Source organism: Oncorhynchus clarkii, unplaced genomic scaffold (genome assembly GCF_045791955.1).
Source record: "Oncorhynchus clarkii lewisi isolate Uvic-CL-2024 unplaced genomic scaffold, UVic_Ocla_1.0 unplaced_contig_11143_pilon_pilon, whole genome shotgun sequence".
Taxonomy (NCBI): Eukaryota; Metazoa; Chordata; class Actinopteri; order Salmoniformes; family Salmonidae; genus Oncorhynchus; species Oncorhynchus clarkii.
Window position 1 is genome coordinate 51,960 of NW_027258406.1, and position 18,831 is coordinate 70,790.

Genomic DNA, 18,831 nt, shown 5'->3' on the forward strand with positions numbered 1-18,831 from the left:
ACATCAGTTGCATTAATTACATCCCATTAACACTTCTCTGCTTTTTATTTTTTTTATTTCATAGGGGAACTCCTCGGAGTGGAGTACCTGTACTCGCAGACTGGCAGAGTGCTGCAGGATGTCAGCGGGGACCCTGACCTTCCGGAAGAGGCAGCCGCTGTCGAGCAGCTCGACGAGGAGGACGAGGGCTTTCAGGAGGAGGATGTAGACCAGACAGTCCACATCCCTCATGTCCCTCGTATGAGCGCCCCGTCCTCCAGCTCGGCGGCACCTCTGTCAGGGGAACCCGCTGACGCACCCAGGTCTGGGCCATCCAGTCCCACCGCCCCTGAAGACGGAAGCTCTCCTGAGGCCCCTGGTCGACACAGTTCTCCTCACCCTGACCACTCCTCTGATTCAGAGGTAATTATACTTGACCTTTTGTGTTGGTAAAAAAAATACATGCTATTGCAACAATTCAGAGACTGGCGGATTAATACTTTTCTGTGGTTGATCATTGTTTATTGCAAGCATCCTTAACCTTAGCAGCGAAAGGGTGCTTGGCAAGGAACAGGTTAAGGACTACACCAAGCCTAGTGAGTACACAGGTAAGTCAAGTAAGAGAATGAACATTTACATCAGTTGCATTAATTACATCCCATTAACACTCTACTCTGCTTTTTATTTTTTTTATTTCATAGGGGAACTCCTCGGAGTGGAGTACCTGTACTCGCAGACTGGCAGAGTGCTGCAGGATGTCAGCGGGGACCCTGACCTTCCGGAAGAGGCAGCCGCTGTCGAGCAGCTCGACGAGGAGGACGAGGGCTTTCAGGAGGAGGATGTAGACCAGACAGTCCACATCCCTCATGTCCCTCGTATGAGCGCCCCGTCCTCCAGCTCGGCGGCACCTCTGTCAGGGGAACCCGCTGACGCACCCAGGTCTGGGCCATCCAGTCCCACCGCCCCTGAAGACGGAAGCTCTCCTGAGGCCCCTGGTCGACACAGTTCTCCTCACCCTGACCACTCCTCTGATTCAGAGGTAATTATACTTGACCTTTTGTGTTGGTAAAAAAAATACATGCTATTGCAACAATTCAGAGACTGGCGGATTAATACTTTTCTGTGGTTGATCATTGTTTATTGCAAGCATCCTTAACCTTAGCAGCGAAAGGGTGCTTGGCAAGGAACAGGTTAAGGACTACACCAAGCCTAGCGAGTACACAGGTAAGTCAAGTAAGAGAATGAACATTTACATCAGTTGCATTAATTACATCCCATTAACACTTCTCTGCTTTTTATTTTTTTTATTTCATAGGGGAACTCCTCGGAGTGGAGTACCTGTACTCGCAGACTGGCAGAGTGCTGCAGGATGTCAGCGGGGACCCTGACCTTCCGGAAGAGGCAGCCGCTGTCGAGCAGCTCGACGAGGAGGACGAGGGCTTTCAGGAGGAGGATGTAGACCAGACAGTCCACATCCCTCATGTCCCTCGTATGAGCGCCCCGTCCTCCAGCTCGGCGGCACCTCTGTCAGGGGAACCCGCTGACGCACCCAGGTCTGGGCCATCCAGTCCCACCGCCCCTGAAGACGGAAGCTCTCCTGAGGCCCCTGGTCGACACAGTTCTCCTCACCCTGACCACTCCTCTGATTCAGAGGTAATTATACTTGACCTTTTGTGTTGGTAAAAAAAATACATGCTATTGCAACAATTCAGAGACTGGCGGATTAATACTTTTCTGTGGTTGATCATTGTTTATTGCAAGCATCCTTAACCTTAGCAGCGAAAGGGTGCTTGGCAAGGAACAGGTTAAGGACTACACCAAGCCTAGCGAGTACACAGGTAAGTCAAGTAAGAGAATGAACATTTACATCAGTTGCATTAATTACATCCCATTAACACTTCTCTGCTTTTTATTTTTTTTATTTCATAGGGGAACTCCTCGGAGTGGAGTACCTGTACTCGCAGACTGGCAGAGTGCTGCAGGATGTCAGCGGGGACCCTGACCTTCCGGAAGAGGCAGCCGCTGTCGAGCAGCTCGACGAGGAGGACGAGGGCTTTCAGGAGGAGGATGTAGACCAGACAGTCCACATCCCTCATGTCCCTCGTATGAGCGCCCCGTCCTCCAGCTCGGCGGCACCTCTGTCAGGGGAACCCGCTGACGCACCCAGGTCTGGGCCATCCAGTCCCACCGCCCCTGAAGACGGAAGCTCTCCTGAGGCCCCTGGTCGACACAGTTCTCCTCACCCTGACCACTCCTCTGATTCAGAGGTAATTATACTTGACCTTTTGTGTTGGTAAAAAAAATACATGCTATTGCAACAATTCAGAGACTGGCGGATTAATACTTTTCTGTGGTTGATCATTGTTTATTGCAAGCATCCTTAACCTTAGCAGCGAAAGGGTGCTTGGCAAGGAACAGGTTAAGGACTACACCAAGCCTAGCGAGTACACAGGTAAGTCAAGTAAGAGAATGAACATTTACATCAGTTGCATTAATTACATCCCATTAACACTTCTCTGCTTTTTATTTTTTTTATTTCATAGGGGAACTCCTCGGAGTGGAGTACCTGTACTCGCAGACTGGCAGAGTGCTGCAGGATGTCAGCGGGGACCCTGACCTTCCGGAAGAGGCAGCCGCTGTCGAGCAGCTCGACGAGGAGGACGAGGGCTTTCAGGAGGAGGATGTAGACCAGACAGTCCACATCCCTCATGTCCCTCGTATGAGCGCCCCGTCCTCCAGCTCGGCGGCACCTCTGTCAGGGGAACCCGCTGACGCACCCAGGTCTGGGCCATCCAGTCCCACCGCCCCTGAAGACGGAAGCTCTCCTGAGGCCCCTGGTCGACACAGTTCTCCTCACCCTGACCACTCCTCTGATTCAGAGGTAATTATACTTGACCTTTTGTGTTGGTAAAAAAAATACATGCTATTGCAACAATTCAGAGACTGGCGGATTAATACTTTTCTGTGGTTGATCATTGTTTATTGCAAGCATCCTTAACCTTAGCAGCGAAAGGGTGCTTGGCAAGGAACAGGTTAAGGACTACACCAAGCCTAGTGAGTACACAGGTAAGTCAAGTAAGAGAATGAACATTTACATCAGTTGCATTAATTACATCCCATTAACACTTCTCTGCTCTGCTTTTTATTTTTTTTATTTCATAGGGGAACTCCTCGGAGTGGAGTACCTGTACTCGCAGACTGGCAGAGTGCTGCAGGATGTCAGCGGGGACCCTGACCTTCCGGAAGAGGCAGCCGCTGTCGAGCAGCTCGACGAGGAGGACGAGGGCTTTCAGGAGGAGGATGTAGACCAGACAGTCCACATCCCTCATGTCCCTCGTATGAGCGCCCCGTCCTCCAGCTCGGCGGCACCTCTGTCAGGGGAACCCGCTGACGCACCCAGGTCTGGGCCATCCAGTCCCACCGCCCCTGAAGACGGAAGCTCTCCTGAGGCCCCTGGTCGACACAGTTCTCCTCACCCTGACCACTCCTCTGATTCAGAGGTAATTATACTTGACCTTTTGTGTTGGTAAAAAAAATACATGCTATTGCAACAATTCAGAGACTGGCGGATTAATACTTTTCTGTGGTTGATCATTGTTTATTGCAAGCATCCTTAACCTTAGCAGCGAAAGGGTGCTTGGCAAGGAACAGGTTAAGGACTACACCAAGCCTAGCGAGTACACAGGTAAGTCAAGTAAGAGAATGAACATTTACATCAGTTGCATTAATTACATCCCATTAACACTTCTCTGCTTTTTATTTTTTTTATTTCATAGGGGAACTCCTCGGAGTGGAGTACCTGTACTCGCAGACTGGCAGAGTGCTGCAGGATGTCAGCGGGGACCCTGACCTTCCGGAAGAGGCAGCCGCTGTCGAGCAGCTCGACGAGGAGGACGAGGGCTTTCAGGAGGAGGATGTAGACCAGACAGTCCACATCCCTCATGTCCCTCGTATGAGCGCCCCGTCCTCCAGCTCGGCGGCACCTCTGTCAGGGGAACCCGCTGACGCACCCAGGTCTGGGCCATCCAGTCCCACCGCCCCTGAAGACGGAAGCTCTCCTGAGGCCCCTGGTCGACACAGTTCTCCTCACCCTGACCACTCCTCTGATTCAGAGGTAATTATACTTGACCTTTTGTGTTGGTAAAAAAAATACATGCTATTGCAACAATTCAGAGACTGGCGGATTAATACTTTTCTGTGGTTGATCATTGTTTATTGCAAGCATCCTTAACCTTAGCAGCGAAAGGGTGCTTGGCAAGGAACAGGTTAAGGACTACCACCAAGCCTAGAACAGGTTAAGTACACAGGTAAGTCAAGTAAGAGAATGAACATTTACATCAGTTGCATTAATTACATCCCATTAACACTTCTCTGCTTTTTATTTTTTTTATTTCATAGGGGAACTCCTCGGAGTGGAGTACCTGTACTCGCAGACTGGCAGAGTGCTGCAGGATGTCAGCGGGGACCCTGACCTTCCGGAAGAGGCAGCCGCTGTCGAGCAGCTCGACGAGGAGGACGAGGGCTTTCAGGAGGAGGATGTAGACCAGACAGTCCACATCCCTCATGTCCCTCGTATGAGCGCCCCGTCCTCCAGCTCGGCGGCACCTCTGTCAGGGGAACCCGCTGACGCACCCAGGTCTGGGCCATCCAGTCCCACCGCCCCTGAAGACGGAAGCTCTCCTGAGGCCCCTGGTCGACACAGTTCTCCTCACCCTGACCACTCCTCTGATTCAGAGGTAATTATACTTGACCTTTTGTGTTGGTAAAAAAAATACATGCTATTGCAACAATTCAGAGACTGGCGGATTAATACTTTTCTGTGGTTGATCATTGTTTATTGCAAGCATCCTTAACCTTAGCAGCGAAAGGGTGCTTGGCAAGGAACAGGTTAAGGACTACACCAAGCCTAGTGAGTACACAGGTAAGTCAAGTAAGAGAATGAACATTTACATCAGTTGCATTAATTACATCCCATTAACACTTACTCTGCTTTTTATTTTTTTTATTTCATAGGGGAACTCCTCGGAGTGGAGTACCTGTACTCGCAGACTGGCAGAGTGCTGCAGGATGTCAGCGGGGACCCTGACCTTCCGGAAGAGGCAGCCGCTGTCGAGCAGCTCGACGAGGGCTTTCAGGAGGAGGATGTAGACCAGACAGTCCACATCCCTCATGTCCCTCGTATGAGCGCCCCGTCCTCCAGCTCGGCGGCACCTCTGTCAGGGGAACCCGCTGACGCACCCAGGTCTGGGCCATCCAGTCCCACCGCCCCTGAAGACGGAAGCTCTCCTGAGGCCCCTGGTCGACACAGTTCTCCTCACCCTGACCACTCCTCTGATTCAGAGGTAATTATACTTGACCTTTTGTGTTGGTAAAAAAAATACATGCTATTGCAACAATTCAGAGACTGGCGGATTAATACTTTTCTGTGGTTGATCATTGTTTATTGCAAGCATCCTTAACCTTAGCAGCGAAAGGGTGCTTGGCAAGGAACAGGTTAAGGACTACACCAAGCCTAGCGAGTACACAGGTAAGTCAAGTAAGAGAATGAACATTTACATCAGTTGCATTAATTACATCCCATTAACACTTCTCTGCTTTTTATTTTTTTTATTTCATAGGGGAACTCCTCGGAGTGGAGTACCTGTACTCGCAGACTGGCAGAGTGCTGCAGGATGTCAGCGGGGACCCTGACCTTCCGGAAGAGGCAGCCGCTGTCGAGCAGCTCGACGAGGAGGACGAGGGCTTTCAGGAGGAGGATGTAGACCAGACAGTCCACATCCCTCATGTCCCTCGTATGAGCGCCCCGTCCTCCAGCTCGGCGGCACCTCTGTCAGGGGAACCCGCTGACGCACCCAGGTCTGGGCCATCCAGTCCCACCGCCCCTGAAGACGGAAGCTCTCCTGAGGCCCCTGGTCGACACAGTTCTCCTCACCCTGACCACTCCTCTGATTCAGAGGTAATTATACTTGACCTTTTGTGTTGGTAAAAAAAATACATGCTATTGCAACAATTCAGAGACTGGCGGATTAATACTTTTCTGTGGTTGATCATTGTTTATTGCAAGCATCCTTAACCTTAGCAGCGAAAGGGTGCTTGGCAAGGAACAGGTTAAGGACTACACCAAGCCTAGCGAGTACACAGGTAAGTCAAGTAAGAGAATGAACATTTACATCAGTTGCATTAATTACATCCCATTAACACTTCTCTGCTTTTTATTTTTTTTATTTCATAGGGGAACTCCTCGGAGTGGAGTACCTGTACTCGCAGACTGGCAGAGTGCTGCAGGATGTCAGCGGGGACCCTGACCTTCCGGAAGAGGCAGCCGCTGTCGAGCAGCTCGACGAGGAGGACGAGGGCTTTCAGGAGGAGGATGTAGACCAGACAGTCCACATCCCTCATGTCCCTCGTATGAGCGCCCCGTCCTCCAGCTCGGCGGCACCTCTGTCAGGGGAACCCGCTGACGCACCCAGGTCTGGGCCATCCAGTCCCACCGCCCCTGAAGACGGAAGCTCTCCTGAGGCCCCTGGTCGACACAGTTCTCCTCACCCTGACCACTCCTCTGATTCAGAGGTAATTATACTTGACCTTTTGTGTTGGTAAAAAAAATACATGCTATTGCAACAATTCAGAGACTGGCGGATTAATACTTTTCTGTGGTTGATCATTGTTTATTGCAAGCATCCTTAACCTTAGCAGCGAAAGGGTGCTTGGCAAGGAACAGGTTAAGGACTACACCAAGCCTAGTGAGTACACAGGTAAGTCAAGTAAGAGAATGAACATTTACATCAGTTGCATTAATTACATCCCATTAACACTTCTCTGCTTTTTATTTTTTTTATTTCATAGGGGAACTCCTCGGAGTGGAGTACCTGTACTCGCAGACTGGCAGAGTGCTGCAGGATGTCAGCGGGGACCCTGACCTTCCGGAAGAGGCAGCCGCTGTCGAGCAGCTCGACGAGGAGGACGAGGGCTTTCAGGAGGAGGATGTAGACCAGACAGTCCACATCCCTCATGTCCCTCGTATGAGCGCCCCGTCCTCCAGCTCGGCGGCACCTCTGTCAGGGGAACCCGCTGACGCACCCAGGTCTGGGCCATCCAGTCCCACCGCCCCTGAAGACGGAAGCTCTCCTGAGGCCCCTGGTCGACACAGTTCTCCTCACCCTGACCACTCCTCTGATTCAGAGGTAATTATACTTGACCTTTTGTGTTGGTAAAAAAAATACATGCTATTGCAACAATTCAGAGACTGGCGGATTAATACTTTTCTGTGGTTGATCATTGTTTATTGCAAGCATCCTTAACCTTAGCAGCGAAAGGGTGCTTGGCAAGGAACAGGTTAAGGACTACACCAAGCCTAGCGAGTACACAGGTAAGTCAAGTAAGAGAATGAACATTTACATCAGTTGCATTAATTACATCCCATTAACACTTCTCTGCTTTTTATTTTTTTTATTTCATAGGGGAACTCCTCGGAGTGGAGTACCTGTACTCGCAGACTGGCAGAGTGCTGCAGGATGTCAGCGGGGACCCTGACCTTCCGGAAGAGGCAGCCGCTGTCGAGCAGCTCGACGAGGAGGACGAGGGCTTTCAGGAGGAGGATGTAGACCAGACAGTCCACATCCCTCATGTCCCTCGTATGAGCGCCCCGTCCTCCAGCTCGGCGGCACCTCTGTCAGGGGAACCCGCTGACGCACCCAGGTCTGGGCCATCCAGTCCCACCGCCCCTGAAGACGGAAGCTCTCCTGAGGCCCCTGGTCGACACAGTTCTCCTCACCCTGACCACTCCTCTGATTCAGAGGTAATTATACTTGACCTTTTGTGTTGGTAAAAAAAATACATGCTATTGCAACAATTCAGAGACTGGCGGATTAATACTTTTCTGTGGTTGATCATTGTTTATTGCAAGCATCCTTAACCTTAGCAGCGAAAGGGTGCTTGGCAAGGAACAGGTTAAGGACTACACCAAGCCTAGCGAGTACACAGGTAAGTCAAGTAAGAGAATGAACATTTACATCAGTTGCATTAATTACATCCCATTAACACTTCTCTGCTTTTTATTTTTTTTATTTCATAGGGGAACTCCTCGGAGTGGAGTACCTGTACTCGCAGACTGGCAGAGTGCTGCAGGATGTCAGCGGGGACCCTGACCTTCCGGAAGAGGCAGCCGCTGTCGAGCAGCTCGACGAGGAGGACGAGGGCTTTCAGGAGGAGGATGTAGACCAGACAGTCCACATCCCTCATGTCCCTCGTATGAGCGCCCCGTCCTCCAGCTCGGCGGCACCTCTGTCAGGGGAACCCGCTGACGCACCCAGGTCTGGGCCATCCAGTCCCACCGCCCCTGAAGACGGAAGCTCTCCTGAGGCCCCTGGTCGACACAGTTCTCCTCACCCTGACCACTCCTCTGATTCAGAGGTAATTATACTTGACCTTTTGTGTTGGTAAAAAAAATACATGCTATTGCAACAATTCAGAGACTGGCGGATTAATACTTTTCTGTGGTTGATCATTGTTTATTGCAAGCATCCTTAACCTTAGCAGCGAAAGGGTGCTTGGCAAGGAACAGGTTAAGGACTACACCAAGCCTAGCGAGTACACAGGTAAGTCAAGTAAGAGAATGAACATTTACATCAGTTGCATTAATTACATCCCATTAACACTTCTCTGCTTTTTATTTTTTTTATTTCATAGGGGAACTCCTCGGAGTGGAGTACCTGTACTCGCAGACTGGCAGAGTGCTGCAGGATGTCAGCGGGGACCCTGACCTTCCGGAAGAGGCAGCCGCTGTCGAGCAGCTCGACGAGGAGGACGAGGGCTTTCAGGAGGAGGATGTAGACCAGACAGTCCACATCCCTCATGTCCCTCGTATGAGCGCCCCGTCCTCCAGCTCGGCGGCACCTCTGTCAGGGGAACCCGCTGACGCACCCAGGTCTGGGCCATCCAGTCCCACCGCCCCTGAAGACGGAAGCTCTCCTGAGGCCCCTGGTCGACACAGTTCTCCTCACCCTGACCACTCCTCTGATTCAGAGGTAATTATACTTGACCTTTTGTGTTGGTAAAAAAAATACATGCTATTGCAACAATTCAGAGACTGGCGGATTAATACTTTTCTGTGGTTGATCATTGTTTATTGCAAGCATCCTTAACCTTAGCAGCGAAAGGGTGCTTGGCAAGGAACAGGTTAAGGACTACACCAAGCCTAGCGAGTACACAGGTAAGTCAAGTAAGAGAATGAACATTTACATCAGTTGCATTAATTACATCCCATTAACACTTCTCTGCTTTTTATTTTTTTTATTTCATAGGGGAACTCCTCGGAGTGGAGTACCTGTACTCGCAGACTGGCAGAGTGCTGCAGGATGTCAGCGGGGACCCTGACCTTCCGGAAGAGGCAGCCGCTGTCGAGCAGCTCGACGAGGAGGACGAGGGCTTTCAGGAGGAGGATGTAGACCAGACAGTCCACATCCCTCATGTCCCTCGTATGAGCGCCCCGTCCTCCAGCTCGGCGGCACCTCTGTCAGGGGAACCCGCTGACGCACCCAGGTCTGGGCCATCCAGTCCCACCGCCCCTGAAGACGGAAGCTCTCCTGAGGCCCCTGGTCGACACAGTTCTCCTCACCCTGACCACTCCTCTGATTCAGAGGTAATTATACTTGACCTTTTGTGTTGGTAAAAAAAATACATGCTATTGCAACAATTCAGAGACTGGCGGATTAATACTTTTCTGTGGTTGATCATTGTTTATTGCAAGCATCCTTAACCTTAGCAGCGAAAGGGTGCTTGGCAAGGAACAGGTTAAGGACTACACCAAGCCTAGTGAGTACACAGGTAAGTCAAGTAAGAGAATGAACATTTACATCAGTTGCATTAATTACATCCCATTAACACTTCTCTGCTTTTTATTTTTTTTATTTCATAGGGGAACTCCTCGGAGTGGAGTACCTGTACTCGCAGACTGGCAGAGTGCTGCAGGATGTCAGCGGGGACCCTGACCTTCCGGAAGAGGCAGCCGCTGTCGAGCAGCTCGACGAGGAGGACGAGGGCTTTCAGGAGGAGGATGTAGACCAGACAGTCCACATCCCTCATGTCCCTCGTATGAGCGCCCCGTCCTCCAGCTCGGCGGCACCTCTGTCAGGGGAACCCGCTGACGCACCCAGGTCTGGGCCATCCAGTCCCACCGCCCCTGAAGACGGAAGCTCTCCTGAGGCCCCTGGTCGACACAGTTCTCCTCACCCTGACCACTCCTCTGATTCAGAGGTAATTATACTTGACCTTTTGTGTTGGTAAAAAAAATACATGCTATTGCAACAATTCAGAGACTGGCGGATTAATACTTTTCTGTGGTTGATCATTGTTTATTGCAAGCATCCTTAACCTTAGCAGCGAAAGGGTGCTTGGCAAGGAACAGGTTAAGGACTACACCAAGCCTAGTGAGTACACAGGTAAGTCAAGTAAGAGAATGAACATTTACATCAGTTGCATTAATTACATCCCATTAACACTTCTCTACTCTGCTTTTTATTTTTTTTATTTCATAGGGGAACTCCTCGGAGTGGAGTACCTGTACTCGCAGACTGGCAGAGTGCTGCAGGATGTCAGCGGGGACCCTGACCTTCCGGAAGAGGCAGCCGCTGTCGAGCAGCTCGACGAGGAGGACGAGGGCTTTCAGGAGGAGGATGTAGACCAGACAGTCCACATCCCTCATGTCCCTCGTATGAGCGCCCCGTCCTCCAGCTCGGCGGCACCTCTGTCAGGGGAACCCGCTGACGCACCCAGGTCTGGGCCATCCAGTCCCACCGCCCCTGAAGACGGAAGCTCTCCTGAGGCCCCTGGTCGACACAGTTCTCCTCACCCTGACCACTCCTCTGATTCAGAGGTAATTATACTTGACCTTTTGTGTTGGTAAAAAAAATACATGCTATTGCAACAATTCAGAGACTGGCGGATTAATACTTTTCTGTGGTTGATCATTGTTTATTGCAAGCATCCTTAACCTTAGCAGCGAAAGGGTGCTTGGCAAGGAACAGGTTAAGGACTACACCAAGCCTAGTGAGTACACAGGTAAGTCAAGTAAGAGAATGAACATTTACATCAGTTGCATTAATTACATCCCATTAACACTTCTCTGCTTTTTATTTTTTTTATTTCATAGGGGAACTCCTCGGAGTGGAGTACCTGTACTCGCAGACTGGCAGAGTGCTGCAGGATGTCAGCGGGGACCCTGACCTTCCGGAAGAGGCAGCCGCTGTCGAGCAGCTCGACGAGGAGGACGAGGGCTTTCAGGAGGAGGATGTAGACCAGACAGTCCACATCCCTCATGTCCCTCGTATGAGCGCCCCGTCCTCCAGCTCGGCGGCACCTCTGTCAGGGGAACCCGCTGACGCACCCAGGTCTGGGCCATCCAGTCCCACCGCCCCTGAAGACGGAAGCTCTCCTGAGGCCCCTGGTCGACACAGTTCTCCTCACCCTGACCACTCCTCTGATTCAGAGGTAATTATACTTGACCTTTTGTGTTGGTAAAAAAAATACATGCTATTGCAACAATTCAGAGACTGGCGGATTAATACTTTTCTGTGGTTGATCATTGTTTATTGCAAGCATCCTTAACCTTAGCAGCGAAAGGGTGCTTGGCAAGGAACAGGTTAAGGACTACACCAAGCCTAGTGAGTACACAGGTAAGTCAAGTAAGAGAATGAACATTTACATCAGTTGCATTAATTACATCCCATTAACACTTCTCTGCTTTTTATTTTTTTTATTTCATAGGGGAACTCCTCGGAGTGGAGTACCTGTACTCGCAGACTGGCAGAGTGCTGCAGGATGTCAGCGGGGACCCTGACCTTCCGGAAGAGGCAGCCGCTGTCGAGCAGCTCGACGAGGAGGACGAGGGCTTTCAGGAGGAGGATGTAGACCAGACAGTCCACATCCCTCATGTCCCTCGTATGAGCGCCCCGTCCTCCAGCTCGGCGGCACCTCTGTCAGGGGAACCCGCTGACGCACCCAGGTCTGGGCCATCCAGTCCCACCGCCCCTGAAGACGGAAGCTCTCCTGAGGCCCCTGGTCGACACAGTTCTCCTCACCCTGACCACTCCTCTGATTCAGAGGTAATTATACTTGACCTTTTGTGTTGGTAAAAAAAATACATGCTATTGCAACAATTCAGAGACTGGCGGATTAATACTTTTCTGTGGTTGATCATTGTTTATTGCAAGCATCCTTAACCTTAGCAGCGAAAGGGTGCTTGGCAAGGAACAGGTTAAGGACTACACCAAGCCTAGCGAGTACACAGGTAAGTCAAGTAAGAGAATGAACATTTACATCAGTTGCATTAATTACATCCCATTAACACTTCTCTGCTTTTTATTTTTTTTATTTCATAGGGGAACTCCTCGGAGTGGAGTACCTGTACTCGCAGACTGGCAGAGTGCTGCAGGATGTCAGCGGGGACCCTGACCTTCCGGAAGAGGCAGCCGCTGTCGAGCAGCTCGACGAGGAGGACGAGGGCTTTCAGGAGGAGGATGTAGACCAGACAGTCCACATCCCTCATGTCCCTCGTATGAGCGCCCCGTCCTCCAGCTCGGCGGCACCTCTGTCAGGGGAACCCGCTGACGCACCCAGGTCTGGGCCATCCAGTCCCACCGCCCCTGAAGACGGAAGCTCTCCTGAGGCCCCTGGTCGACACAGTTCTCCTCACCCTGACCACTCCTCTGATTCAGAGGTAATTATACTTGACCTTTTGTGTTGGTAAAAAAAATACATGCTATTGCAACAATTCAGAGACTGGCGGATTAATACTTTTCTGTGGTTGATCATTGTTTATTGCAAGCATCCTTAACCTTAGCAGCGAAAGGGTGCTTGGCAAGGAACAGGTTAAGGACTACACCAAGCCTAGCGAGTACACAGGTAAGTCAAGTAAGAGAATGAACATTTACATCAGTTGCATTAATTACATCCCATTAACACTTCTCTGCTTTTTATTTTTTTTATTTCATAGGGGAACTCCTCGGAGTGGAGTACCTGTACTCGCAGACTGGCAGAGTGCTGCAGGATGTCAGCGGGGACCCTGACCTTCCGGAAGAGGCAGCCGCTGTCGAGCAGCTCGACGAGGAGGACGAGGGCTTTCAGGAGGAGGATGTAGACCAGACAGTCCACATCCCTCATGTCCCTCGTATGAGCGCCCCGTCCTCCAGCTCGGCGGCACCTCTGTCAGGGGAACCCGCTGACGCACCCAGGTCTGGGCCATCCAGTCCCACCGCCCCTGAAGACGGAAGCTCTCCTGAGGCCCCTGGTCGACACAGTTCTCCTCACCCTGACCACTCCTCTGATTCAGAGGTAATTATACTTGACCTTTTGTGTTGGTAAAAAAAATACATGCTATTGCAACAATTCAGAGACTGGCGGATTAATACTTTTCTGTGGTTGATCATTGTTTATTGCAAGCATCCTTAACCTTAGCAGCGAAAGGGTGCTTGGCAAGGAACAGGTTAAGGACTACACCAAGCCTAGTGAGTACACAGGTAAGTCAAGTAAGAGAATGAACATTTACATCAGTTGCATTAATTACATCCCATTAACACTTACTCTGCTTTTTATTTTTTTTATTTCATAGGGGAACTCCTCGGAGTGGAGTACCTGTACTCGCAGACTGGCAGAGTGCTGCAGGATGTCAGCGGGGACCCTGACCTTCCGGAAGAGGCAGCCGCTGTCGAGCAGCTCGACGAGGAGGACGAGGGCTTTCAGGAGGAGGATGTAGACCAGACAGTCCACATCCCTCATGTCCCTCGTATGAGCGCCCCGTCCTCCAGCTCGGCGGCACCTCTGTCAGGGGAACCCGCTGACGCACCCAGGTCTGGGCCATCCAGTCCCACCGCCCCTGAAGACGGAAGCTCTCCTGAGGCCCCTGGTCGACACAGTTCTCCTCACCCTGACCACTCCTCTGATTCAGAGGTAATTATACTTGACCTTTTGTGTTGGTAAAAAAAATACATGCTATTGCAACAATTCAGAGACTGGCGGATTAATACTTTTCTGTGGTTGATCATTGTTTATTGCAAGCATCCTTAACCTTAGCAGCGAAAGGGTGCTTGGCAAGGAACAGGTTAAGGACTACACCAAGCCTAGCGAGTACACAGGTAAGTCAAGTAAGAGAATGAACATTTACATCAGTTGCATTAATTACATCCCATTAACACTTCTCTGCTTTTTATTTTTTTTATTTCATAGGGGAACTCCTCGGAGTGGAGTACCTGTACTCGCAGACTGGCAGAGTGCTGCAGGATGTCAGCGGGGACCCTGACCTTCCGGAAGAGGCAGCCGCTGTCGAGCAGCTCGACGAGGAGGACGAGGGCTTTCAGGAGGAGGATGTAGACCAGACAGTCCACATCCCTCATGTCCCTCGTATGAGCGCCCCGTCCTCCAGCTCGGCGGCACCTCTGTCAGGGGAACCCGCTGACGCACCCAGGTCTGGGCCATCCAGTCCCACCGCCCCTGAAGACGGAAGCTCTCCTGAGGCCCCTGGTCGACACAGTTCTCCTCACCCTGACCACTCCTCTGATTCAGAGGTAATTATACTTGACCTTTTGTGTTGGTAAAAAAAATACATGCTATTGCAACAATTCAGAGACTGGCGGATTAATACTTTTCTGTGGTTGATCATTGTTTATTGCAAGCATCCTTAACCTTAGCAGCGAAAGGGTGCTTGGCAAGGAACAGGTTAAGGACTACACCAAGCCTAGCGAGTACACAGGTAAGTCAAGTAAGAGAATGAACATTTACATCAGTTGCATTAATTACATCCCATTAACACTTCTCTGCTTTTTATTTTTTTTATTTCATAGGGGAACTCCTCGGAGTGGAGTACCTGTACTCGCAGACTGGCAGAGTGCTGCAGGATGTCAGCGGGGACCCTGACCTTCCGGAAGAGGCAGCCGCTGTCGAGCAGCTCGACGAGGAGGACGAGGGCTTTCAGGAGGAGGATGTAGACCAGACAGTCCACATCCCTCATGTCCCTCGTATGAGCGCCCCGTCCTCCAGCTCGGCGGCACCTCTGTCAGGGGAACCCGCTGACGCACCCAGGTCTGGGCCATCCAGTCCCACCGCCCCTGAAGACGGAAGCTCTCCTGAGGCCCCTGGTCGACACAGTTCTCCTCACCCTGACCACTCCTCTGATTCAGAGGTAATTATACTTGACCTTTTGTGTTGGTAAAAAAAATACATGCTATTGCAACAATTCAGAGACTGGCGGATTAATACTTTTCTGTGGTTGATCATTGTTTATTGCAAGCATCCTTAACCTTAGCAGCGAAAGGGTGCTTGGCAAGGAACAGGTTAAGGACTACACCAAGCCTAGTGAGTACACAGGTAAGTCAAGTAAGAGAATGAACATTTACATCAGTTGCATTAATTACATCCCATTAACACTTCTCTGCTTTTTATTTTTTTTATTTCATAGGGGAACTCCTCGGAGTGGAGTACCTGTACTCGCAGACTGGCAGAGTGCTGCAGGATGTCAGCGGGGACCCTGACCTTCCGGAAGAGGCAGCCGCTGTCGAGCAGCTCGACGAGGAGGACGAGGGCTTTCAGGAGGAGGATGTAGACCAGACAGTCCACATCCCTCATGTCCCTCGTATGAGCGCCCCGTCCTCCAGCTCGGCGGCACCTCTGTCAGGGGAACCCGCTGACGCACCCAGGTCTGGGCCATCCAGTCCCACCGCCCCTGAAGACGGAAGCTCTCCTGAGGCCCCTGGTCGACACAGTTCTCCTCACCCTGACCACTCCTCTGATTCAGAGGTAATTATACTTGACCTTTTGTGTTGGTAAAAAAAATACATGCTATTGCAACAATTCAGAGACTGGCGGATTAATACTTTTCTGTGGTTGATCATTGTTTATTGCAAGCATCCTTAACCTTAGCAGCGAAAGGGTGCTTGGCAAGGAACAGGTTAAGGACTACACCAAGCCTAGCGAGTACACAGGTAAGTCAAGTAAGAGAATGAACATTTACATCAGTTGCATTAATTACATCCCATTAACACTTCTCTGCTTTTTATTTTTTTTATTTCATAGGGGAACTCCTCGGAGTGGAGTACCTGTACTCGCAGACTGGCAGAGTGCTGCAGGATGTCAGCGGGGACCCTGACCTTCCGGAAGAGGCAGCCGCTGTCGAGCAGCTCGACGAGGAGGACGAGGGCTTTCAGGAGGAGGATGTAGACCAGACAGTCCACATCCCTCATGTCCCTCGTATGAGCGCCCCGTCCTCCAGCTCGGCGGCACCTCTGTCAGGGGAACCCGCTGACGCACCCAGGTCTGGGCCATCCAGTCCCACCGCCCCTGAAGACGGAAGCTCTCCTGAGGCCCCTGGTCGACACAGTTCTCCTCACCCTGACCACTCCTCTGATTCAGAGGTAATTATACTTGACCTTTTGTGTTGGTAAAAAAAATACATGCTATTGCAACAATTCAGAGACTGGCGGATTAATACTTTTCTGTGGTTGATCATTGTTTATTGCAAGCATCCTTAACCTTAGCAGCGAAAGGGTGCTTGGCAAGGAACAGGTTAAGGACTACACCAAGCCTAGTGAGTACACAGGTAAGTCAAGTAAGAGAATGAACATTTACATCAGTTGCATTAATTACATCCCATTAACACTTCTCTACTCTGCTTTTTATTTTTTTTATTTCATAGGGGAACTCCTCGGAGTGGAGTACCTGTACTCGCAGACTGGCAGAGTGCTGCAGGATGTCAGCGGGGACCCTGACCTTCCGGAAGAGGCAGCCGCTGTCGAGCAGCTCGACGAGGAGGACGAGGGCTTTCAGGAGGAGGATGTAGACCAGACAGTCCACATCCCTCATGTCCCTCGTATGAGCGCCCCGTCCTCCAGCTCGGCGGCACCTCTGTCAGGGGAACCCGCTGACGCACCCAGGTCTGGGCCATCCAGTCCCACCGCCCCTGAAGACGGAAGCTCTCCTGAGGCCCCTGGTCGACACAGTTCTCCTCACCCTGACCACTCCTCTGATTCAGAGGTAATTATACTTGACCTTTTGTGTTGGTAAAAAAAATACATGCTATTGCAACAATTCAGAGACTGGCGGATTAATACTTTTCTGTGGTTGATCATTGTTTATTGCAAGCATCCTTAACCTTAGCAGCGAAAGGGTGCTTGGCAAGGAACAGGTTAAGGACTACACCAAGCCTAGTGAGTACACAGGTAAGTCAAGTAAGAGAATGAACATTTACATCAGTTGCATTAATTACATCCCATTAACACTTCTCTGCTTTTTATTTTTTTTATTTCATAGGGGAACTCCTCGGAGTGGAGTACCTGTACTCGCAGACTGGCAGAGTGCTGCAGGATGTCAGCGGGGACCCTGACCTTCCGGAAGAGGCAGCCGCTGTCGAGCAGCTCGACGAGGAGGACGAGGGCTTTCAGGAGGAGGATGTAGACCAGACAGTCCACATCCCTCATGTCCCTCGTATGAGCGCCCCGTCCTCCAGCTCGGCGGCACCTCTGTCAGGGGAACCCGCTGACGCACCCAGGTCTGGGCCATCCAGTCCCACCGCCCCTGAAGACGGAAGCTCTCCTGAGGCCCCTGGTCGACACAGTTCTCCTCACCCTGACCACTCCTCTGATTCAGAGGTAATTATACTTGACCTTTTGTGTTGGTAAAAAAAATACATGCTATTGCAACAATTCAGAGACTGGCGGATTAATACTTTTCTGTGGTTGATCATTGTTTATTGCAAGCATCCTTAACCTTAGCAGCGAAAGGGTGCTTGGCAAGGAACAGGTTAAGGACTACACCAAGCCTAGTGAGTACACAGGTAAGTCAAGTAAGAGAATGAACATTTACATCAGTTGCATTAATTACATCCCATTAACACTCTACTCTGCTTTTTATTTTTTTTATTTCATAGGGGAACTCCTCGGAGTGGAGTACCTGTACTCGCAGACTGGCAGAGTGCTGCAGGATGTCAGCGGGGACCCTGACCTTCCGGAAGAGGCAGCCGCTGTCGAGCAGCTCGACGAGGAGGACGAGGGCTTTCAGGAGGAGGATGTAGACCAGACAGTCCACATCCCTCATGTCCCTCGTATGAGCGCCCCGTCCTCCAGCTCGGCGGCACCTCTGTCAGGGGAACCCGCTGACGCACCCAGGTCTGGGCCATCCAGTCCCACCGCCCCTGAAGACGGAAGCTCTCCTGAGGCCCCTGGTCGACACAGTTCTCCTCACCCTGACCACTCCTCTGATTCAGAGGTAATTATACTTGACCTTTTGTGTTGGTAAAAAAAATACATGCTATTGCAACAATTCAGAGACTGGCGGATTAATACTTTTCTGTGGTTGATCATTGTTTATTGCAAGCATCCTTAACCTTAGCAGCGAAAGGGTGCTTGGCAAGGAACAGGTTAAGGACTACACCAAGCCTAGTGAGTACACAGGTAAGTCAAGTAAGAGAATGAACATACACAGGTAAGTCAAGTAAGAGAATGAACATTTACATCAGTTGCATTAATTACATCCCATTAACACTTCTCTGCTTTTTATTTTTTTTATTTCATAGGGGAACTCCTCGGAGTGGAGTACCTGTACTCGCAGACTGGCAGAGTGCTGCAGGATGTCAGCGGGGACCCTGACCTTCCGGAAGAGGCAGCCGCTGTCGAGCAGCTCGACGAGGAGGACGAGGGCTTTCAGGAGGAGGATGTAGACCAGACAGTCCACATCCCTCATGTCCCTCGTATGAGCGCCCCGTCCTCCAGCTCGGCGGCACCTCTGTCAGGGGAACCCGCTGACGCACCCAGGTCTGGGCCATCCAGTCCCACCGCCCCTGAAGACGGAAGCTCTCCTGAGGCCCCTGGT